Source organism: Zootermopsis nevadensis, unplaced genomic scaffold (assembly GCF_977971745.1).
Source record: "Zootermopsis nevadensis isolate Lab colony 2312 unplaced genomic scaffold, Znev_1.0 Znev_ptg000016l, whole genome shotgun sequence".
Lineage (NCBI taxonomy): Eukaryota > Metazoa > Arthropoda > Insecta > Blattodea > Termopsidae > Zootermopsis > Zootermopsis nevadensis.
The window spans coordinates 4,691,980-4,715,862 of NW_028259148.1; positions in this window are offsets into that span (position 1 = coordinate 4,691,980).

Sequence of the window (23,883 nt, forward strand, 5' to 3'; positions counted from 1 at the left end):
CAAAATTTTCGAAAAATCAAAAAAATGCAGGAAAGTGTCCAAGTCTTGAGAAGTCACTTGTCCCAAGTCTTGAGAAGTCAATTATCCCAAGTCTTGAGAAGACACTTGTCCCAAGTCTTGAGAAGTCACTTGACCCAAGTCTTGAGAAGTCACTTGTCCCAAGTCTTGAGAAGTTCTTGTTCCAAGTCTTGAGAACTTCTTGTCCCAAGTCTTGAGAAATCACTCGTTTCAAGTCTTGAGAAGTCACTCGTCCCAAGTCTTGAGAAGTTCTTGTCCCAAGTCTTGAGAAGTCACTTGTCCCAATTCTTGAGAAGTTCTTGTCCCAAGTCTTGAGAAGTTCTTGTCCCAAGTCTTGAGATGTCACTCGTCCCAAGTCTTGAGAAGTCACTCGTCCCAAGTCTTGAGAAGTCACTCGTCCCAAGTCTTGAGAAGTCACTCGTCCCAAGTCTTGAGAAGTCACTCGTCCCAAGTCTTGAGAAGTCACTCGTCCCAAGTCTTGAGAAGTCACTCGTCCCAAGTCTTGAGAAGTTCTTGTCCCAAGTATTGAGAAGTCACTCGTCCCAAGTCTTGAGATGTCACTTGTCCCAAGTCTTGAGAAGTCACTCGCCCCAAGTCTTGAGAAGTTCTTGTTTCAAGTCTTGAGAAGTCACTCGGCCCAAGTCTTGAAAAGTTCTTGTCCCAAGCCTTGAGAAGTCACTTGTCCCAAGTCTTGAGAAGTGCTTGTCCCAAGTCTTGAGAAGTCACTTGTCCCAAGTCTTCAGAAGTCACTCGTCCTAAATATTGAGAAGTCACTCGTCCCAAGTCTTGAGAAGCCACTCGTCCAAAGTTTTGAGAAGTTCTTGTCCCAAGTCTTGAGAAGTCACTCGTCCCAAGTCTTGAGAAGTTCTTGTCCCAAGTCTTCTCTGCTTGTTTAGGGCTGTGCCTCACCCGTCTTTGCTGAATTCAATTTTTTTCGAAAATTTCGAAAATTCTTAGTTTTCTTCGCGTTTCACGCCATTTGCAGCCGTTTTTAATTTTTTTAAAATTTCGAAAAATTTTGAAAATTCCCTTTGAGAAATTTCAATTTTTTCGAAAAATTTCGAAAAAATCGAAAAACGTGGCAAATCGTCCAAAAAGCGCACAAAACTAAGAATTTTTGAAAATTTTCAACTTTTAATTTTTTCCGAAAATTTTTGGTTTTGTGCGCATTTCAGAAGGTTTGCAGCGTTTTTTGATTTTTCGAAAAATTTGAAAAATTTTCCTTCTAAATTTGACCTGTCCCATCCCTATCAGGAGTAGACTCCCAAGTCTTGAGAAGTCACTTGTCCCAAGTCTTGAGAAGTCCTTGTCCCAAGTCTTGAGAAGTTCTTGTCCCAAGTCTTGAGAAGTCACTTGTCCCAAGTCTTGAGAAGTCACTTGTCCCAGGTCTTGATCAGTCACTCGTCCCAAGTCTTGAGAAGTGACTCGTCCCAAGCCTTGAGAAGTCACTCGTCCCAAGTCTTGAGAAGTCACTCGTCCCAAGTCTTGAGAAGTCCTTGTCCCAAGTCTTGAGAAGTCACTCGTCCCAAGTCTTGAGAAGTCATTCGTCCCAAGTCTTGAGAAGTTCTTGTCCCAAATCTTGAGAAGTCACTTGTCCCAAGTCTTGAGAAGTCCTTGTCAAAGGTCTTGAGAAGTCACTCGTCCCAAGTCTTGAGAAGTCACTCGTCCCAAGTCTTGAGAAGTTCTTGTCCCAAGTCTTGAGAAGTTCTTGTCCCAAGTCTTGAGAAGTCACTCGTCCCAAGTCTTGAGAAGTCACTCGTCCCAAGTCTTGACAAGTTCTTGTCCCAAATCTTGAGATGTCCTTGTCCCAAGTCTTGAGAAGTTCTTGTCCCAAGTCTTGAGAAGCCACTCGTCCCAAGTCTTGAGAAGTCACTCGTCCCAAGTCTTGAGAAGTCACTTGTCCCAAGTCTTGAGAAGTCACTCGTCCCAAGTCTTGACAAGTTCTTGTCCCAAGTCTTGAGAAGTCACTCGTCCCAAGTCTTGAGAAGTCACTCGTACCAAGTCTTGAGAAGTCACTCGTCCCAAGTCTTGAGAAGTTCTTGTCCCAAGTCTTGAGAAGTCACTCGTCCCTAGTCTTCAGAATTCACTCGTCCCAAGTCTTGAGAAGTTCTTGTCCCAAGTCTTGAGAAGTTCTTGTCCCAAGTCTTGTCTGCTTGTTTAGGGCTGTGCCTCACCCGTCTTTGCTGAATTCAATTTTTTCGAAAAATTTCGAAAAACGTGGCAAATCGTCCAAAAAGCCCACAAAACTAAGAATTTTTGAAAATTTTTTTTTTAATTTTTTCCGAATTTTCCGAAAATTTTTGGTTTTGTGCGCATTTCAGAAGGTTTGCAGCGTTTTTTGATTTTTCGAAAAATTTGAAAAATTTTCCTTCTAAAATTGACCTGTAGCATCCCTATCAGGAGTAGACTCCCAAGTCTTGAGAAGTAACTTGTCCCAAGTCTTGAGAAGTCCATGTCCCAAGTCTTGAGAAGTTATTGTCCCAAGTCATGAGAAGTCACTTGTCCCAGGTCTTGAGAAGTCCCAAGTCTTGAGAAGTCACTCGTCCCAAGTCTTGAGAAGTTCTTGTCCCAAGTCTTGAGAAGTTCTTGTCCCAAGTCTTGAGAAGTCACTCGTCCCAAGTCTTGAGAAGTCACTCGTTCCAAGTCTTGAGAAGTCACTCGTCCCAAGTCTTGAGAAGTTCTTGTCCCAAGTCTTGAGAAGTTCTTGTCCCAAGTCTTGAGAAGTAACTTGTCCCAAGTCTTGAGAAGTCACTTGTCCGAAGTCTTGAGAAGTTCTTGTCCCAAGTCTTGAGAAGTCACTTGTCCCAGGTCTTGAGAAGTCACTCGTCCCAAGTCTTGAGAAGTCACTCGTTCCAAGTCTTGAGAAGTCACTTGTCCCAAGTATTGAGAAGTCACTCGTCCCAAGACTTGAGAAGTTCTTGTCCCAAGTCTTGAGATGTCACTCGTCCCAAGTCTTGAGAAGTCACTCGTCCCAAGTCTTGAGAAGTACTTGTCCCATTTTTTGAGAAGTAACTTGTCCCAAGTCTTGAGAAGTTCTTGTCCCAAGTCGTGTCTGCTTGTTTAGGGCTGTGCCTCACCCGTCTTAGCTGAATTCAATTTTTTTAAAAAAATTCGAAGATTCTTAGCTTTCTTCGCGTTTCACGCCACTTGAAGTCGTTTTTAATTTTTTAAAATTTCGAAAAAGTTTGAAAATTCTCAAAGGGGTACCCCTTTGAGAAATTTCAATTTTTTCGAAAAATCGAAAAACGTGGCAAATCGTCCAAAAAGCGCACAAAACTAAAAAATTTTGAAATTTTCAACTTTTATTTTTTTTCCGAATTTTCCGAAAATTTTTGGTTTTGTGCGCATTTCAGAAGGTTTGCACCGTTTTTTGATTTTTCGAAAAAATTGAAAATTTTTCCTTCTAAATTTGACCTGTCCCATCCCTATCAGGAGTATACTCCCAAGTCTTGAGAAGTCACTTGCCCCAAGTCTTGAGAAGTCCTTGTCCCAAGTCTTGAGAAGTTATTGTCCCAAGTCTTGAGAAGTCACTTGTCCCAGGTCTTGAGAAGTCACTCGTCCCAAGTCTTGAGAAGTTCATGTCCCAAGTCTTGAGAAGTCACTTGTCCCAGGTCTTGAGAAGTCACTCGTCCCAAGTCTTGAGAAGTCACTCGTCCCAAGTCTTGAGAAGTTCTTGTCCCAAGTCTTGAGAAGTTCTTGTCCCAAGTCTTGAGAAGTCACTCGTACCAAGCCTTGAAAGTCACTCGTCCCAAGTCTTGAGAAGTCACTCGTCCCAAGTCTTGAGAAGTTCATGTCCCAAGTCTTGAGAAGTTCTTGTCCCAAGTCTTGAGAAGTCACTTGTCCAAAGTCTTGAGAAGTCCTTGTCCCAAGTCTTGAGAAGTTCTTGTCCCAAGTCTTGAGAAGTCAATCGTCCCAAGTCTTGAGACGTTCTTGTCACAAGTCTTGAGAAGTTCTTATTCCAAGTCTTGAGAAGTCACTTGTCCCAAGTTTTGAGAAGTTCTTGTCCCAAGTCTTGAGAAGTTCTTGTCCCAAGTCTTGAGAAGTTCTTGTCCCAAGTCTTGAGAAGTTCATGTCCCAAGTCTTGAGAAGTCACTCGTCCCAAGTCTTGAGAAGTCAATCGTCCCAAGTCTTGAGAAGTCACTCGTCCCAAGTCTTGAGAAGTTCTTGTCCCAAGTCTTGAGAAGTTCTTGTCCCAAGACTTGAGAAGTCACTTGTCCCAAGTCTTGAGAAGTCAATCGTCCCAAGTCTTGAGAAGTCACTCGTCCCAAGTCTTGAGAAGTTCTTGTCCCAAGTCTTGAGAAGTTCTTGTCCCAAGACTTGAAAAGTCACTTGTCCCAAGTCTTGAGAAGTTCTTGTCCCAAGTCTTGAGAAGTCACTCGTCCCAAGTCTTGAGAAGTTCTTGTCCCAAGTCTTGAGAAGTCACTTGACCCAAGTCTTGAGAAGTTCTTGTCCCAAGTCTTGAGAAGTTCTTGTCCCAAGTTTTGAGAAGTCACTTGTCCCAAGTCTTGAGAAGTTCTTGTCCCAAGTCTTGAGAAGTCACTCGTCCCAAGTCTTGAGAAGTTCTTGTCCCAAGTCTTGAGAAGTCACTTGTCCCAAGTCTTGAGAAGTTCTTGTCCCAAGTCTTGAGAAGTTCTTGTCCCAAGTTTTGAGAAGTCACTTGTCCCAAGTCTTGAGAAGTTCTTGTCCCAAGTCTTGAGAAGTTCTTGTCCCAATTCTTGAGAAGTCACTTGTCCCAGGTCTTGAGAAGTCGATCGTCCCAAGTCTTCAGAAGTCACTCGTCCCAAGTCTTGAGAAGTTCTTGTCCCAAGTCTTGTGAAGTTACTTGTCCCAGGTCTTGAGAATTCACTCGTCCCAGGTCTTGAGAATTCACTGGTCCCAAGTCTTGAGAAGTCACTCGTCCCAAGTCTTGAGAAGTTCTTGTCCCAAGTCTTGAGAAGTTCTTGTCCCAAGTCTTGAGAAGTTCTTGTCCCAAGTCTTCCGAAGTCACTCGTCCCAAGTCTTGAGAAGTCATTCGTCCCAAGTCTTGTGAAGTCACTCGTCCCAAGTCTTGAGAAGTTCTTGTCCCAAGCCTTGAGAAGTCACTTGTCCCAAGTCTTGAGAAGTTCGTGTCCCAAGTCTTGAGAAGTCACTCGTCCCAAGTCTTGAGAAGTTCTTGTCCCAAGTCTTGAGAAGTTATTGTCCCAAGTCTTGTCTGCTTGTTTAGGGCTGTGCCTCACCCTTCTTAGCTGAATTCAAATTTTTTCGAAAATTTCGAAAATTCTTAGTTTTCTTTGCGTTTTACGCCATTTGCAGTCGTTTTGAATTTTTTTAAAATTTCGAAAAATTTTGAAAAATTTCAATTTTTTCGAAAAATTTTGAAAAATCGAAAAACGTGGCAAATCGTCCAAAAAGCGCACAAAACTAAGAATTTTTGAAAATTATCAACTTTTAATTTTTTCCGAAAATTTTTGGTTTTGTACGCATTTCAGGTTTGCAGCGTTTTTTGATTTTTCGAAAAAAAATTCCTTCTAAATTTGACCTGTCCCATCCCTATCAGGAGTAGACTCCCAAGTCTTGTGAAGTCACTTGTCCCAGGTCTTGATCAGTCACTCGTCCCAAGTCTTGAGAAGTTCTTGTCCCAAGTCATGAGAAGGCACTCGTCCCAAGTCTTGAGAAGTCACTCGTCCCAAGTCTTGAGAAGATCTTGTCCCAAGTCTTGAGAAGTCACTTGTCCCAAGTCTTGAGAAGTTGTTGTCCCAAGTCTTGAGAAGTCCTTGTCCCAAGTCTTGAGAATTTCTTGTCCCAAGTCTTGAGAAGTCACTCGTCTTATGTCTTGAGACGTTTTTGTACCAGGTCTTGAGAAGTTCTTGTCCCAAGTCTTGAGAACTCACTTGTCCCAAGTCTTGAGAAGTCACTCGTCCCAAGTCTTGAGAAGTTCTTGTCCCAAGTCTTGAGAAGTTCTTGTCCCAATTCTTGAGAAGTCACTTGTCCCAAGTCTTGAAAAGTCACTTGTCCCAAGTCTTGAGAAGTTCTTGTCCCAAGTCTTGAGAAGTCACTCGTCCCAAGTCTTGAGAAGTTCTTGTCCCAAGTCTTGAGAACTCACTTGTACCAAGTCTTGAGAAGTAACTCGTCCCAAGTCTTGAGAAGTTCTTGTCCCAAGTCTTGAGAAGTTCTTGTCCCAAGTCTTGAGAAGTCACTCGTCCCAAGTCTTGAAAAGTCACTCGTCCCAAGTCTTGAGAAGTTCTTGTCCCAAGTCGTGAGAAGTCCTTGTCCCAAGTCTTGAGAAGTTCTTGTCCCAAGTCTTGAGAAGTCACTTGACCCAAGTCTTGAGAAGTCATTCGTCCCAAGTCTTGAGAAGTTCTTGTCCCAAGTCTTGAGAAGTCACTCGTCCTAAGTCTTGAGAAGTCACTCGTCCCAAGTCTTGAGAAGTTCTTGTCCCAAGCCTTGAGAAGTCACTTGTCCCAAGTCTTGAGAAGTTCTTGTCCCAAGTCTTGTCTGCTTGTTTAAAGCTGTGCCTCACCCGGCTTAGCTGAATTCAATTTTTTTTCGAAAATTTCGAAAATTCTTAGCTTTCTTCGCGTTTCAAGCCATTTACAGTCGTTTTAATTTTTTAAAATTTCGAAGAATTTTGAAAATTCTCAAAGGGGTACCCCTTTGAGAAATTTCAATTTTTTTGAAAAATTTCGAAAAATCGAAAAACGTGGCAAATCGTCCAAAAAGCGCACAAAACTAAGAATTTCTGAAAATTTTCAACTTTTAATTTTTTTCCTAATATTTCAAAAAATTTTGGTTTTGTGCGCATTTCAGAAGGTTTGCAGCGTTTTTTGACTTTTCGAAAAAATTGAAAAATTTTCCTTCTAAATTTCAACTTTCCCACCCCTATCAGGACTAGACTCCCAAGTCTTGAGAAGTCACTTGTCCCAAGACTTGAGAAGTCCTTGTCCCAAGTCTTGAGAAGTTCTTGTCCCAAATCTTGAGAAGTCACTTGTCCCAGGTCTTGAGAAATCACTCGTCCCAAGTCTTGAGAAGTCACTCGTCCCAAGTCTTGAGAAGTTCTTGTCCCAAGTCTTGAGAAGTCACTCGTCCCAAGTCTTGAGAAGTCACTCGTCCCAAGTCTTGAGAAGTTCTTGTCCCAAGACTTGAGAAGTCACTTGTCCCAAGTCTTGAGAAGTTCTTGTCCCAAGTCTTGAGAAGTTCTTGTCCCAAGTCTTGAGAAGTCACTCGTCCCAAGTCTTGAGAAGTTCTTGTCCCAAGTCTTGAGAAGTCAATCGTCCCAAGTCTTGAGAAGTCACTCGTCCCAAGGCTTGAGAAGTTATTGTCCCAAGTCTTGAGAAGTTCTTGTCCCAAGACTTGAGAAGTCACTTGTCCCAAGTCTTGAGAAGTTCTTGTCCCAAGTCTTGAGAAGTCACTCGTCCCAAGCCTTGAGAAGTTCTTGTCCCAAGTCTTGAGAAGTCACTTGTCCCAAGTCTTGAGAAGTTCTTGTCCCAAGTCTTGAGAAGTTCTTGTCCCAAGTTTTGAGAAGTCACTTGTCCCAAGTCTTGAGAAGTTCTTGTCCCAAGTCTTGAGAAGTTCTTGTCCCAAGTCTTGAGAGGTCACTTGTCCCAGGTCTTGAGAAGTCCCAAGTCTTCAGAAGTCACTCGTCCCAAGTCTTGAGAAGTTCTTGTCCCAAGTCTTGAGAAGTCACTTGTCCCAGGTCTTGAGAATTCACTCGTCCCAGGTCTTGAGAATTCACTCGTCCCAAGTCTTGAGAAGTCACTCGTCCCAAGTCTTGAGAAGTTCTTGTCCCAAGTCTTGAGAAGTTCTTGTCCCAAGTCTTGAGAAGTTCTTGTCCCAAGTCTTGAGAAGTTCTTGTCCCAAGTCTTCCGAAGTCACTCGTCCCAAGTCTTGAGAAGTCATTCGTCCCAAGTCTTGTGAAGTCACTCGTCCCAAGTCTTGAGAAGTTCTTGTCCCAAGTCTTGAGAAGTCACTTGTCCCAAGTCTTGAGAAGTTCTTGTCCCAAGTCTTGAGAAGTTCTTGTCCCAAGTCTTGAGAAGTCACTCGTCCCAAGTCTTGAGAAGTTCTTGTCCCAAGTCTTGAGAAGTTAATGTCCCAAGTCTTGTCTGCTTGTTTAGGGCTGTGCCTCACCCTTCTTAGCTGAATTCAAATTTCTTCGAAAATTTCGAAAATCCTTAGTTTTCTTTGCTTTTCACGCCATTTGCAGTCGTTTTGAATTTTTTTAAAATTTCGAAAAATTTTGAAAAATTTCAATTTTTTCGAAAAATTTTGAAAAATCGAAAAACGTGGCAAATCGTCCAAAAAGCGCACAAAACTAAGAATTTCTGAAAATTTTCAACTTTTAATTTTTTTCCTAATATTTCAGAAAATTTGGGTTTTGTGCGCATTTCAGAAGGTTTGCAGCGTTTTTTGACTTTTCGAAAAAATTGAAAAATTTTCCTTCTAAATTTCAACTTTCCCACCCCTATCAGGACTAGACTCCCAAGTCTTGAGAAGTCACTTGTCCCAAGACTTGAGAAGTCCTTGTCCCAAGACTTGAGAAGTTCTTGTCCCAAATCTTGAGAAGTCACTTGTCCCAGGTCTTGAGAAATCACTCGTCCCAACTCTTGAGAAGTCACTCGTCCCAAGTCTTGAGAAGTTCTTGTCCCAAGTCTTGAGAAGTCACTCGTCCCATGTCTTGAGAAGTCACTCGTCCCAAGTCTTGAGAAGTTCTTGTCCCAAGACTTGAGAAGTCACTTGTCCCAAGTCTTGAGAAGTTCTTGTCCCAAGTCTTGAGAAGTTCTTGTCCCAAGTCTTGAGAAGTCACTCGTCCCAAGTCTTGAGAAGTTCTTGTCCCAAGTCTTGAGAAGTCAATCGTCCCAAGTCTTGACAAGTCACTCGTCCCAAGGCTTGAGAAGTTATTGTCCCAAGTCTTGAGAAGTTCTTGTCCCAAGACTTGAGAAGTCACTTGTCCCAAGTCTTGAGAAGTTCTTGTCCCAAGTCTTGAGAAGTCACTCGTCCCAATCCTTGAGAAGTTCTTGTCCCAAGTCTTGAGAAGTCACTTGTCCCAAGTCTTGAGAAGTTCTTGTCCCAAGTCTTGAGAAGTTCTTGTCCCAAGTTTTGAGAAGTCACTTGTCCCAAGTCTTGAGAAGTTCTTGTCCCAAGTCTTGAGAAGTTCTTGTCCCAAGTCTTGAGAGGTCACTTGTCCCAGGTCTTGAGAAGTCCCTCGTCCCAAGTCTTCAGAAGTCACTCGTCCCAAGTCTTGAGAAGTTCTTGTCCCAAGTCTTGAGAAGTCACTTGCCCCAGGTCTTGAGAATTCACTCGTCCCAGGTCTTGAGAATTCACTCGTCCCAAGTCTTGAGAAGTCACTCGTCCCAAGTCTTGAGAAGTTCTTGTCCCAAGTCTTGAGAAGTTATTGTCCCAAGTCTTGTCTGCATGTTTTGGGCTGTGCCTCACCCTTCTTAGCTGAATTCAAATTTTTTCGAAAATTTCGAAAATTCTTAGTTTTCTTTGCGTTTCACGCCATTTGCAGTCGTTTTGAATTTTTTTAAAACTTCGAAAAATTTTGAAAAATCGAAAAACGTAGCAAATCGTCCAAAAAGCGCACAAAACTAAGAATTTTTGAAAATTATCAACATTTTAATTTTTTCCGAAAATTTTTGGTTTTGTGCGCATTTCAGGTTTGCAGCGTTTTTTGATTTTTCGAAAAAAAATTCCTTCCAAATTTGACCTGTCCCATCCCTATCAGGAGTAGACTCCCAAGTCTTGAGAAGTCACTTGTCCCAAGTCTTGAGATCTCACTTGTCCCAGGTCTTGATCAGTCACTCGTCCCAAGTCTTGAGAAGTTCTTGTCCCAAGTCTTGAGAAGTCACTCGTCCCAAGTCTTGAGAAGTCACTCGTCTCAAGTCTTGAGAAGTTCTTGTCCCAAGTCTTGAGAAGTCACTCGTCTCAAGTCATGAGAAGGCACTCGTCCCAAGTCTTGAGAAGTCACTCGTCCCAAGTCTTGAGAAGATCTTGTCCCAAGTCTTGAGAAGTCCTTGTCCCAAGTCTTGAGAATTTCTTGTCCCAAGTCTTGAGAAGTCACTCGTCTTATGTCTTGAGACGTTTTTGTACCAGGTCTTGAGAAGTTCTTGTCCCAAGTCTTGAGAACTCACTTGTCCCAAGTCTTGAGAAGTCACTCGTCCCAAGTCTTGAGAAGTTCTTGTCCCAAGTCTTGAGAAGTTCTTGTCCCAATTCTTGAGAAGTCACTCGTCCCAAGTCTTGAAAAGTCACTTCTCCCAAGTCTTGAGAAGTTCTTGTCCCAAGTCTTGAGAAGTCACTCGTCCCAAGTCTTGAGAAGTTCTTGTCCCAAGTCTTGAGAACTCACTTGTACCAAGTCTTGAGAAGTAACTCGTCCCAAGTCTTGAGAAGTTCTTGTCCCAAGTCTTGAGAAGTTCTTGTCCCAAGCCTTGAGAAGTCACTCGTCCCAAGTCTTGAAAAGTCACTCGTCCCAAGTCTTGAGAAGTTCTTGTCCCAAGTCTTGAGAAGTCCTTGTCCCAAGTCTTGAGAAGTTCTTGTCCCAAGTCTTGAGAAGTCACTTGATTCAAGTCTTGAGAAGTCATTCGTCCCAAGTCTTGAGAAGTTCTTGTCCCAAGTCTTGAGAAGTCACTCGTCCCAAGTCTTGAGAAGTCACTCGTCCCAAGTCTTGAGAAGTTCTTGTCCCAAGCCTTGAGAAGTCACTTGTCCCAAGTCTTGAGAAGTTCTTGTCCCAAGTCTTGTCTGCTTGTTTAAAGCTGTGCCTCACCCGGCTTAGCTGAATTCAATTTTTTTTTCGAAAATTTCGAAAATTTTTAGCTTTCTTCGCGTTTCACGACATTTGCAGTCGTTTTTAATTTTTTAAAATTTCGAAGAATTTTGAAAATTCTCAAAGGGGTACCCCTTTGAGAAATTTCAATTTTTTCGAAAAATTTCGAAAAATCGAAAAACGTGGCAAATCGTCCAAAAAGCGCACAAAACTAAGAATTTCTGAAAATTTTCAACTTTTAATTTTTTTCCTAATATTTTAAAAAATTTTGGTTTTGTGCGCATTTCAGAAGGTTTGCAGCGTTTTTTGACTTTTCGAAAAAATTGAAAAATTTTCCTTCTAAATTTCAACTTTCCCACCCCTATCAGGACTAGACTCCCAAGTCTTGAGAAGTCACTTGTCCCAAAACTTGAGAAGTCCTTGTCCCAAGTCTTGAGAAGTTCTTGTCCCAAATCTTGAGAAGTCACTTGTCCCAGGTCTTGAGAAATCACTCGTCCCAAGTCTTGAGAAGTCACTCGTCCCAAGTCTTGAGAAGTTCTTGTCCCAAGTCTTGAGAAGTCACTCGTCCCAAGTCTTGAGAAGTCACTCGTCCCAACTCTTGAGAAGTTCTTGTCCCAAGACTTCAGAAGTCACTCGTCCCAAGCCTTGAGAAGTTCTTGTCCCAAGTCTTGAGAAGTCACTTGTCCCAAGTCTTGAGAAGTTCTTGTCCCAAGTCTTGAGAAGTTCTTGTCCCAAGTTTTGAGAAGTCACTTGTCCCAAGTCTTGAGAAGTTCTTGTCCCAAGTCTTGAGAGGTCACTTGTCCCAGGTCTTGAGAAGTCCCTCGTCCCAAGTCTTCAGAAGTCACTCGTCCCAAGTCTTGAGAAGTTCTTGTCCCAAGTCTTGAGAAGTCACTTGTCCCAGGTCTTGAGAATTCACTCGTCCCAGGTCTTGAGAATTCACTCGTCCCAAGTCTTGAGAAGTCACTCGTCCCAAGTCTTGAGAAGTTCTTGTCCCAAGTCTTGAGAAGTTCTTGTCCCAAGTCTTGAGAAGTTCTTGTCCCAAGTCTTCCGAAGTCACTCGTCCCAAGTCTTGAGAAGTCATTCGTCCCAAGTCTTGTGAAGTCACTCGTCCCAAGTCTTGAGAAGTTCTTGTCCCAAGTCTTGAGAAGTCACTTGTCCCAAGTCTTGAGAATTTCTTGTCCCAAGTCTTGAGAAGTTCTTGTCCCAAGTCTTGAGAAGTCACTCGTCCCAAGTCTTGAGAAGTTCTTGTCCCAAGTCTTGAGAAGTTATTGTCCCAAGTCTTGTCTGCTTGTTTAGGGCTGTGCCTCACCCTTCTTAGCTGAATTCAAATTTCTTCGAAAATTTCGAAAATTCTTAGTTTTCTTTGCGTTTCACGCCATTTGCAGTCGTTTTGAATTTTTTTAAAATTTCGAAAAATTTTGAAAATTTTCAATTTTTTCGAAAAATTTTGAAAAATCGAAAAACGTGGCAAATCGTCCAAAAAGCGCACAAAACTAAGAATTTTTGAAAATTTTCAACTTTTAATTTTTTTCGAATTTTCCGAAAATTTTTGGTTTTGTGCGCATTTCAGGTTTGCAGCGTTTTTTGATTTTTCGAAAAAATTTCCTTCTAAATTTGCCCTGTTCCATCCCTATCAGGAGTAGGCTCCCAAGTCTTGAGAAGTCACTTGTCCCAAGTCATGAGAAGGCACTCGTCCCAAGTCTTGAGAAGTCACTCGTCCCAAGACTTGAGAAGTTCTTGTCCCAAGTCTTGAGAAGTCACTCGTCCCAAGTCTTGAGAAGTCACTCGTCCCAAGTCTTGAGAAGTTCTTGTCCCAAGTCTTGAGAAGTCACTCGTCCCAAGTCTTGAGAAGGCACTCGTCCCAAGTCTTGAGAAGTCACTCGTCCCAAGTCTTGAGAAGATCTTGTCCCAAGTCTTGAGAAGTCACTTGTCCCAAGTCTTGAGAATTTGTTGTCCCAAGTCTTGAGAAGTCCTTGTCCCAAGTCTTGAGAATTTCTAGTCCCAAGTCTTGAGAAGTCACTCGTCTTATGTCTTGAGACGTTTTTGTACCAGGTCTTGAGAAGTTCTTGTCCCAAGTCTTGAGAACTCACTTGTCCCAAGTCTTGAGAAGTCACTCGTCCCAAGTCTTGAGAAGTTCTTGTCCCAAGTCTTGAGAAGTTCTTGTCCCAATTCTTGAGAAGTCACTCGTCCCAAGTCTTGAAAAGTCACTCGTCCCAAGTCTTGAGAAGTTCTTGTCCCAAGTCTTGAGAAGTCCTTGTCCCAAGTCTTGAGAAGTTCTTGTCCCAAGTCTTGAGAAGTCACTTGTCCCAAGTCTTGAGAAGTCACTTGTCCCAAGTCTTGAGAAGTTACTGTCCCAAGTCTTGAGAAGTCACTCGTCCCAAGTCTTGAGAAGTCACTCGTCCCAAGTCTTGAGAAGTTCTTGTCCCAAGTCTTGAGAAGTCACTTGTCCCAAGTGTTGAGAAGTTCTTGTCCCAAGTCTTGTCTGCTTGTTTAGGGCTGTGCCTCACCCGGCTTAGCAGAATTCAATTTTTTTTGAAAATTCTTAGCTTTCTTCGCGTTTCACGTCATTTGCAGTCGATTTTAATTTTTTAAAACTTCAAAAAATTTTGAAAATTCTCAAAGGGGTACCCCTTTGAGACATTTCAATTTTTCGAAAAATTTCGAAAAATCGAAAAACGTGGCAAATCGTCCAAAAAGCGCACAAAACTAAGAATTTCTGAAAATTTTCAACTTTTAATTTTTTTCCTAATATTTCAAAAAAATTTGGTTTTGTGCGCATTTCAGAAGGTTTGCAGCGTTTTTTGACTTTTCGAAAAAATTGAAAAATTTTCCTTCTAAACTTCAACTTTCCCATCCCTATCAGGACTAGACTCCCAAGTCTTGAGAAGTCACTTGTCCCAAGACTTGAGAAGTCCTTGTCCCAAGTCTTCAGAAGTTCTTGTCCCAAATCTTGAGAAGTCACTTGTCACAGGTCTTGAGAAATCACTCGTCTCAAGTCTTGAGAAGTCACTCGTCCCAAGTCTTGAGAAGTTCTTGTCCCAAGTCTTGAGAAGTCACTTGTCCCAAGTATTGATAAGTTCTTGTCCGAAGTCTTGAGATGTCCTTGTCCCAAGTCTTGAGAAGTTCTTGTCCCAAGTCTTGAGAAGCCACTCGTCCCAAGTCTTGAGAAGTCACTCGTCCCAAGTCTTGAGAAGTTCTTGTCCCAAGTCTTGAGAAGTAACTCGTCCCAAGTCTTGAGAAGTCACTTGTCCCAAGTCTTGAGAAGTTCTTGTCCCAAGTCTTGAGAAGTCACTTGTCCCAAGTCTTGAGAAGTTCTTGTCCCAAGTCTTGAGAAGTCACTTGTCCCAAGTCTTGAGAAGTCCTTGTCCCAGGTCTTGAGAAGTCACTCGTCCCAAGTCTTGAGAAGTCACTCGTCCCAAGTCTTGAGAAGTCACTCGTCCCAAGTCTTGAGAAGTCACTTGTCCCAAGTCTTGAGAAGTCACTTGTCCCAAGTCTTGAGAAGTCACTCGTCCCAAGTCTTGAGAAGTTCTTGTCCCAAGTCTTCAGAAGTCACTCGTCCAAAGTCTTGAGAAGTGACTCGTCCCAAGTCTTGAGAAGTCACTCGTCCCAAGTCTTGAGAAGTTCTTGTCCCAAGTTTTGAGAAGTCACTTGTCCCAGGTCTTGAGAAATCACTCGTCCCAAGTCTTAAGAAGTCACTCGTCCCAAGTCTTGAGAAGTTCTTGTCCCAAGTCTTGAGAAGTCACTCGTCCCAAGCCTTGAATGTCACTCGTCCCAAGTCTTGAGAAATCACTCGTCCCAAGTCTTGAGAAGTTCTTGTCCCAAGTCTTGAGAAGTTCTTGTCCCAAGTCTTGAGAAGTCACTTGTCCCAAGTCTTGAGAAGTCCTTGTCCCAAGTCTTGAGAATTTCTTGTCCCAAGTCTTGAGAATCACTCGTCCCAAGTCTTGAGGCGTTCTTGTCACAAGTCTTGAAAAGTTCTTGTCCCAAGTCTTGAGAAGTCACTTGTCCCAAGTCTTGAGAAGTTCTTTTCCCAAGTCTTGAGAAGTTCTTGTCCCAAGTCTTGAGAAGTTCTTTTCACAAGTCTTGAGAAGTTCATGTCCAAAGTCTTGAGATGTCACTCGTCCCAAGTCTTGAGAAGTCACTCGTCCCAAGTGTTGAGAAGTTCTTGTCCCAAGTCTTGAGAAGTTCTTGTCCCAAGACTTGAGAAGTCACTTGTCCCACGTCTTGAGAAGTTCTTGTCCCAAGTCTTGAGAAGTCACTTGTCCCAAGTCTTGAGATGTTCTTGTCCCAAGTCTTGAGAAGTTCTTGTCCCAAGTGTTGAGAAGTCACCTGTCCCAAGTCTTGAGATGTTCTTGTCCCAAGTCTTGAGAAATCCTTGTCCCAAGTCTTGAAAAGTCACTTGTCCCAGGTCTTGAGAAGTCACTCGTCCCAAGTCTTGAGAAGTCACTCGTCCCAAGTCTTGAAAAGTTCTTGTCCCAAGTCTTGAGAAGTCACTTGTCCCAGGTCTTGAGAATTCACTCGTCCCAGGTCTTGAGAATTCACTCGTCCCAAGTCTTCAAAAGTCACTCGTCCCAAGTCTTGAGAAGTTCTTGTCCCAAGACTTGAGAAGTTCTTGTCCCAAGTCTTGCGAAGTCACACGTCCCAAGCCTTGAGAAGTCATTCGTCCCATGTCTTGTGAAGTCACTCGTCCCAAGTATTGAGAAGTTCTTGTCCCAAGACTTGAGAAGTCACTTGTTTCAAGTCTTGAGAAGTTCTTGTCCCAAGTCTTGAGAAGTTCTTGTCCCAAGTCTTGAGAAGTCACTCGTCCCAAGTCTTGAGAAGTTCTCGTCCCAAGTCTTGAGAAGTTATTGTCCCAAGTCTTGTCTGCTTGTTTAGGGCTGTGCCTCACCCGTCTTAGCTGAATTCAAATTTTTTCGAAAATTTCGAAAAATTTTGAAAATTCCCTTTGAGAAATTTCAATTTTTTCGAAAAATTTCGAAAAATCGAAAAACGTGGCAAATCGTCCAAAAAGCGCACAAAACAAAGAATTTTTGAAAATTTTCAACTTTTATTTTTGTTCCGAATTTTCCGAAAGTTTTTGGTTTTGTGCGCATTTCAGAAGGTTTGCAGCGTTTTTTGACTTTTCAAAAAATTTGAAAAATTTTCCTTCTAAATTTGACCTGTCCCATCCCTATCACGAGTAGAGTCCCAAGACTTGAGAAGTCACTTGTCCCAAGTTTTGAGAAGTCACTCGTCCCAAGTCTTGAGAAGTTCTTGTCCCAAGTCTTGAGAAGTTCTTGTCCCAAGTCTTGAGAAGTTCTTGTCCCAAGTCTTGAGAAGTCACTCGTCCCAAGTCTTGAGAAGTCACTTGTCCCAAGTTTTGAGAAGTCACTTGTCCCAGGTCTTGATAAGTCACTCGTCCCAAGTCTTGAGAAGTTCTTGTCCCAAGTCTTGAGAAGTCACTCGTACCAAGTCTTGAGAAGTCACTTTTCCCAAGTGTTGAGAAGTCACTCGTCCCAAGTCTTGAGAAGTTCTTGTCCCAAATCTTGAGAAGTCACTTGTCCCAGGTCTTGAGAAGTCACTCGTCCCAAGTCTTGAGAAGTCACTCGTCCCAAGTCTTGAGAAGATCTTGTCCCAAGTCTTGAGAAGTCAACTGTCCCAAGTCTTGAGAAGTTCTTGTCCCAAGTCTTGAGAAGTCAACTGTCCCAAGTCTTGAGAAGTTCTTGTCCCAAGTCTTGAGATGTTCTTGTCCCAAGTTTTGAGAAGTCACTCATCCCCTAGTCTTGAGAAGTCACTCGTCCCAAGTCTTGAGAAGTTCTTGTCCCAAGTTTTGAGAAGTCGCTTGTCCCAAGATTTGAGATGTCCTTGTCCCAAGTCTTGAGAAGTTCTTGTCCCAATTCTTGAGAAGTCACTTGTCCCAAGTCTTGAGATGTCCTTGACCCAAGTCTTGAGAAGTTCTTGTCCCAAGTCTTGAGAAGCCACTCGTCCCAAGTTTTGAGAAGTCACTCGTCACAAGTCTTGAGAAGTTCTTGTCCCAAGTCTTGAGAAGTCACTCGTCCCAAGTCTTGAGAAGTCACTTGTCCCAAGACTTGAGAAGTCACTCGTCCCAACTCTTGAGAAGTTCTTGTCCCAAGTCTTGAGTAGTTCTTGTCCCAAGTCTTGAGAAGTCACTCGTCCCAAGTCTTGAGAAGTCACTCGTCCCAAGTCTTGAGAAGTCACTCGTCCTAAGTTTTGAGAAGTCACTTGTCCCAAGTCTTGAGAAGTGCGTGTCCCAAGTCTTGAGGAGTCACATGTCCCAAGTCTTGAGAACAATTTTGAATTCAGCAAAGACGGGTGAGGCACAGCACTAAACAAGCAGAGAAGACTTGGGACAAGAACATTTCAAGACTTGGGACAAGAACGTCTCAAGACTTGGGACGAGTGACTTCTCAAGTCTTGGGACGAGTGCCTTCTCAAGACTTTGGACGAGTGACTTCTCAAGACTTGGGACAAGAACTTCTCAAGACTTGGGACGAGTGACTTCTCAAGACTTGGGAAGAGTGACTTCTCAAGACTTGGGACAAGAACTTCTCAAGACTTGGGACGAGTGACTGATCAAGACCTGGGACAATGACTTCTCAAGACTTGGGTCAAGTGACTTCACAAGACTTGGGACAAGAACTTCTCAAGACTTGGGACAAGGACTTCTCAAGACTTGGGACAAGTGACTTCTCAAGACTTGGGAGTCTACTCCTGATAGGGATGGGACAGGTCAAATTAGGAAGGAAAAATTTTAAAAAAATTTCGAAAAATCAAAAAAAGCTGCAAACTTTCTGAAATGCGCACAAAACCAAAAATTTTCGGAAAATTCGGAAAAAAATAAAAGTTGAGAATTTTCAAAAATTCTTAGTTCTGTGCGCTTTTTGGACGATTTGCCACGTTTTTCGATTTTTCAAAATTTTTCGAAAAAATTGAAATATTTCAAAAATTTTCGAAATTTTAAAAAAATTCAAAACTGAGTGACTTCTCAAGACTTGGGACGAGTGACATCTCAAGACTTGGGACAAGAACTTCTCAAGTCTTGGGGCGAGTGACTTCTCAATACTTGGGACAAGTGACTTCTCAAGACTTGGGACGAGTGACTTCTCAAGACTTGGGACGAGTGACTTCTCAAGACTTGGGACGAGTGACTTCTCAAGACTTGGGACAAGAACTTCTCAAGACTTGGGACATGAACTTCTCAAGACTTGGGACGAGTGACTTCTCAAGACCTGGGACAAGGACTTCTCAAGACTTGGGACAAGTGACTTCTCAAGTCTTGGGACAAGAACTTCTCAAGACTTGGGACGAGTGACTTCTCAAGACTTGGGACGAGTGACTTCTCAAGACTTGGGATGAGTGACTCCTCAAGACTTGGGACAAGAACATCTCAAGATTTGGGACAAGAACTTGTCAAGACTTGGGACGAGTGACTTCTCAAGACTTGGGACAAGAACTTCTTAAGAGTTGGGACGAGTGACTTCTCAAGACTTGGGACGAGTGGCTTCTCAAGACTTGGGACAAGAACTTCTCAAGACTTGGGACAAGGACATCTCAAGATTTGTGACAAGTGACTTCTCAAGACTTGGGACAAGAACTTCTCAAGACTTGGGACAAGGACATCTCAAGACTTGGGACAAGTGACTTCTCAAGACTTGGGACAAGAACTTCTCAAGACTTGGGACAAGTGACTTCTCAAGACTTGGGACAAGAACTTCTCAAGACTTGGGACAAGAACTTCTCAAGACTTGGGACGGGTGACTTCTCAAGACTTGGGACAAGAACTTCTCAAGACTTGGGACAAGAACTTATCAATACTTGGGACAAGTGACTTCTCAAGACTTGGGACAAGAACTTCTCAAGACTTGGGACGAGTGACTTCTCAAGACTTGGGACGAGTGACTTCTCAAGACCTGGGACAACAGACTTCTCAAGATTTAAGACAAGGACTTCTGAAGACTTGGGATAAGTGACTTCTCAAGACTTATAGGGATGGGAAAGTTCAAATTTAGAAGGAAAATTTTTCAAATTTTTCGAAAAGTCAAAAAACGCTGAAAACCTTCTGAAATGCGCACAAAACCAAAAATTTTTGGAATATTCGGAAAAAAATTAAAATTTGAAAATTTTCAGAAATTCTTAGTTTTGTGCGCTTTTTGGACGATTTGATACGTTTTTCGATTTTTTGAAATTTTTCGAAAAAATTGAAATTTTTCAAAGGGGTACCCCTTTGGAATTTTCAAAATTTTTCGAAATTTTAAAAAATTAAAAACGACTGCAAATGGCCTGAAACGCGAAGAAAGCTAAGAATTTTCGAAATTTTCGAAAAAAATTGAATTAAGCTAAGCCGGGTGAGGCACAGCTTTAAACAAACAGACAAGACTTGGGACAAGAACTTCTCAAGACTTGGGACAAGTGACTTCTCAAGGCTTGGGACAAGAACTTCTCAAGACTAGGGACGAGTGACTTCTCAAGACTTGGGACGATTGACTTCTCAAGACTTGGGACAAGAACTTCTCAAGACTTGGGACGAGTGACTTCTCAAGACTTGGTACAAGTGACTTCTCAAGACTTGGGACAAGAACTTCTCAAGACTTGGGACAGTGACTTCTCAAGACTTGGGACAAGAACTTCTCTAGACTTTGGACAAGTGACTTCTCAAAACTTGGGACAAGTTACTTTTCAAGACTTTGGACAAGAACTTCTCTAGACTTGGGACAAGAACTTTTCAAGACTTGGGACGAGTGACTTCTCAAGACTTGAGACGAGTGACTTCTCTAGTCTTGGGACAAGTGACTTCTCAAGACTTGGGACAAGTGACTTCTCAAGACTTGGGACAAGAACTTCTCAAGACTTGGGACAAGAATTTCTCAAGACTTGGGACGAGTGACTTCTCAAGACTTGGGACGAGTGACTTCTCAAGACCTGGGACAAGTGACTTCTCAAGACTTGGGACAAGAACTTCTCAAGACTTGGGACGAGTGACTTCTCAAGACTTGGGACGAGTGACTTCTCAAGACTTGGGACGTGTGACATCTCAAGACTTGGGACAAGAACTTCTCAAGTCTTGGGACGAGTGACTTCTCAATACTTGGGACATGTGACTTCTCAAGACTTGGGACGAGTGACTTCTCAAGACTTGGGAAGAGTGACTTCTCAAGACTTGGGACGAGTGACTTCTCAAGACTTGGGACAAGAACTTCTCAAGACTTGGGACATGAACTTCTCAAGACTTGGGACGAGTGACTTCTCAAGACCTGGGACAAGGACTTCTCAAGACTTGGGACAAGTGACTTCTCAAGACTTGGGACAAGAACTTCTCAAGACTTGGGACGAGTGACTTCTCAAGACTTGGGACGAGTGACTTCTCAAGACTTGGGATGAGTGACTCCTCAAGACTTGGGACAAGAACTTCTCAAGGCTTGGGACAAGAACTTCTCAAGACTTGGGACGAGTGAATTCTGAAGACGAGGGACGAGTGACTTCTCAAGACTTGGGACAAGACCTTCTCAAGACTTGGGACGAGTGACTTCTCAAGACTTGGTACGAGTGACTTCTCAAGACTTGGGACGAGTGACTTCTCAAGACTTGGGACAGGAACTTCTCAAGACTTGGGACAAGAACTTGTCAAGACTTGGGACGAGTGACTTCTCAAGACTTGGGACAAGTGACTTCTCAAGACTTGGGACGAGTGACTTCTCAAGACTTGGGACGAGTGGCTTCTCAAGACTTGGGACAAGAACTTCTCAAGACTTGGGACAAGGACATCTCAAGATTTGGGACAAGAACTTGTCAAGACTTGGGACGAGTGACTTCTCAAGACTTGGGACAAGAACTTCTTAAGAGTTGGGACGAGTGACTTCTCAAGACTTGGGACGAGTGGCTTCTCAAGACTTGGGACAAGAACTTCTCAAGACTTGGGACAAGGACATCTCAAGATTTGGGACAAGTGACTTCTCAAGACTTGGGACAAGAACTTCTCAAGACTTGGGACAAGGACATCTCAAGACTTGGGACAAGTAACTTCTCAAGTCTTGGGACAAGAAATTCTCAAGACTTGGGACAAGTGACTTCTCAAGACTTGGGACTAAAACTTCTCAAGACTTGGGACAAGAACTTCTCAAGACTTGGGACGGGTGACTTCTCAAGACTTGGGACAAGAACTTCTCAAGACTTGGGACAAGAACTTATCAATACTTGGGACAAGTGACTTCTCAAGACTTGGGACAAGAACTTCTCAAGACTTGGGACGAGTGACTTCTCAAGACTTGGGACGAGTGACTTCTCAAGACCTGGGACAACTGACTTCTCAAGATTTAAGACAAGGACTTCTGAAGACTTGGGATAAGTGACTTCTCAAGACTTGTGAGTCTAGTCCTGATAGGGATGGGAAAGTTCAAATTTAGAAAGAAAATTTTTCAAATTTTTCGAAAAGTCAAAAAACGCTGAAAACCTTCTGAAATGCGCACAAAACCAAAATTTTTTGGAATTTTCGGAAAAAAATTAAAATTTGAAAATTTTCAGAAATTCTTAGTTTTTTGCGCTTTTTGGACGATTTGCCACGTTTTTCGATTTTTTGAAATTTTTCGAAAAAATTGAAATTTCTCAAAGTGGTACCCCTTTGAGTATTTTCAAAATTTTTCGAAATTTTAAAAAATTAAAAACGACTGCAAATGGCCTGAAACGCGAAGAAAGCTAAGAATTTTCGAAATTTTCGAAAAAAATTGAATTAAGCTAAGCCGGGTGAGGCACAGCTTTAAACAAACAGACAAGACTTGGGACAAGAACTTCTCAAGACTTGGGACAAGTGACTTCTGAAGGCTTGGGACAAGAACTTCTCAAGACTTGGGACGAGTGACTTCTCAAGACTTGGAACGAGTGACTTCTCAAGACTTGGGACAAGAACTTCTCAAGACTTGGGACAAGTGACTTCTCAAGACTTGGTACAAGTGACTTCTCAAGACTTGGGACAAGAACTTCTCAAGACTTGGGACAGTGACTTCTCAAGACTTGGGACAAGAACTTCTCAAGACTTGGGACGAGTGACTTTTCAAGACTTGGGACGAGTGACTTCTCAAGACTTAGGACAAGAACTTCTCAAGACTTGGGACAAGAACTTCTCAAGACTTGGGACGAGTTACTTCTCAAGACTTGGTACATGTGAGTTCTCAAGACTTGGGACAAGAACTTCTCAAAACTTGGGACGATTGACTTCTCAAGACTTGGGACAAGAACTTCTCAAGACTTGGGACAAATGACTTCTCAAGACTTGGGACGAGTGACTTCTCAACACTTGGGACAAGAACTTCTCAAGACTTGGGACAAGGACTTTTCAAGACTTGGGACAAGAACTTCTCAAGACTTGGGACAAGTGACTTCTCAAGACTTGGGACAAGATCTTCTCAAGACTTGGGACAAGTGACTTCTTAAGACTTGGGACAAGAACTTCTCAGGTCTTGGGACGAGTGACTACTCAAGACTTGGGACGAGTGACTTCTCAAGGCTTGGGACGAGTGACTTCTCAAGACTTGGGACGAGTGACTGATCAAGACCTGGGACAAGTGACTTCTCAAGACTTGGGACAAGTGACTTCTCAAGACTTGGGACAAGAACTTCTCAAGACTTGGGACAAGGACTTCTCAAGACTTGGGAGTCTACTCCTGATAGGGATGGGAAAGTTCAAATTTAGAAGGAAAATTTTTCAAATTTTTCGAAAAGTCAAAAAAAGCTGAAAACCTTCTGAAATGCGCACAAAACCAAAATTTTTTGGAATATTCGGAAAAAAATTAAAATTTGAAAATTTTCAGAAATTCTTAGTTTTGTGCGCTTTTTGGACGATTTGCCACTTTTTTCGATTTTTTGAAATTTTTCGAAAAAATTGAAATTTCTCAAAGGGAATTTTCAAAATTTTTCGAAATTTTAAAAAATTAAAAACGACTGCAAATGGCCTGAAACGCGAAGAAAGCTAAGAATTTTCGAAATTTTCGAAAAAAATTGAATTAAGCTAAGCCGGGTGAGGCACAGCTTTAAACAAACAGACAAGACTTGGGACAAGAACTTCTCAAGACTTGGGACAAGCGACTTCTCAAGGCTTGGGACAAGAACTTCTCAAGGCTTGGGACGAGTGACTTCTCAAGACTTGGGACGAGTGACTTCTCAAGACTTGGGACAAGAACTTCTCAAGACTTGGGACGAGTGACTTCTCAAGACTTGGTACAAGTGACTTCTCAAGACTTGGGACAAGAACTTCTCAAGACTTGGGACAGTGACTTCTCAAGACTTGGGACAAGAACTTCTCAAGACTTGGGACGAGTGACTTTTCAAGACTTGGGACGAGTGACTTCTCAAGACTTGGGACAAGAACTTCTCAAGACTTTGGACAAGAACTTCTCAAGACTTGGGACGAGTTACTTCTCAAGACTTGGTACAAGTGAGTTCTCAAGACTTCGGACAAGAACTTCTCAAGACTTGGGACGAGTGACTTCTCAAGACTTGGGACAAGAACTTCTCAAGACTTGGGACAAGTGACTTCTCAAGACTTGGGACGAGTGACTTCTCAAGACTTGGGACAAGAACTTTTCAAGACTTGGGACAAGGACTTTTCAAGACTTGGGACAAGAACTTCTCAAGACTTGGGACAAGTGACTTCTCAAGACTTGGGACAAGATCTTCTCAAAATTTGAACAAGTGACTTCTCAAGACTTGGGACAAGAACTTCTCAAGTCTTGGGACGAGTGACTTCTCAAGACTTGGGACGAGTGACTTCTCAAGGCTTGGGACGAGTGACTTCTCCAGACTTGGGACGAGTGACTGATCAAGACCTGGGACAAGTGACTTCTCAAGACTTGGGACAAGTGACTTCTCAAGACTTGGGACAAGAACTTCTCAAGACTTGGGACAAGGACTTCTCAAGACTTGGGAGTCTACTCCTGATAGGGATGGGACAGGTCAAATTAAGAAGGAAAAATTTTCAAATTTTTCGAAAAATCAAAAAACGCTGCAAACCTTCTGAAATGCGCACAAAACCAAAAATTTTCGGAAAATTCGGAAGAAATTAAAAGTTGAAAATTTTCAAAAATTCTTAGTTTTGTGCGCTTTTTGGACGATTTGCCACGTTTTTCGATTTTTTTCGAAATTTT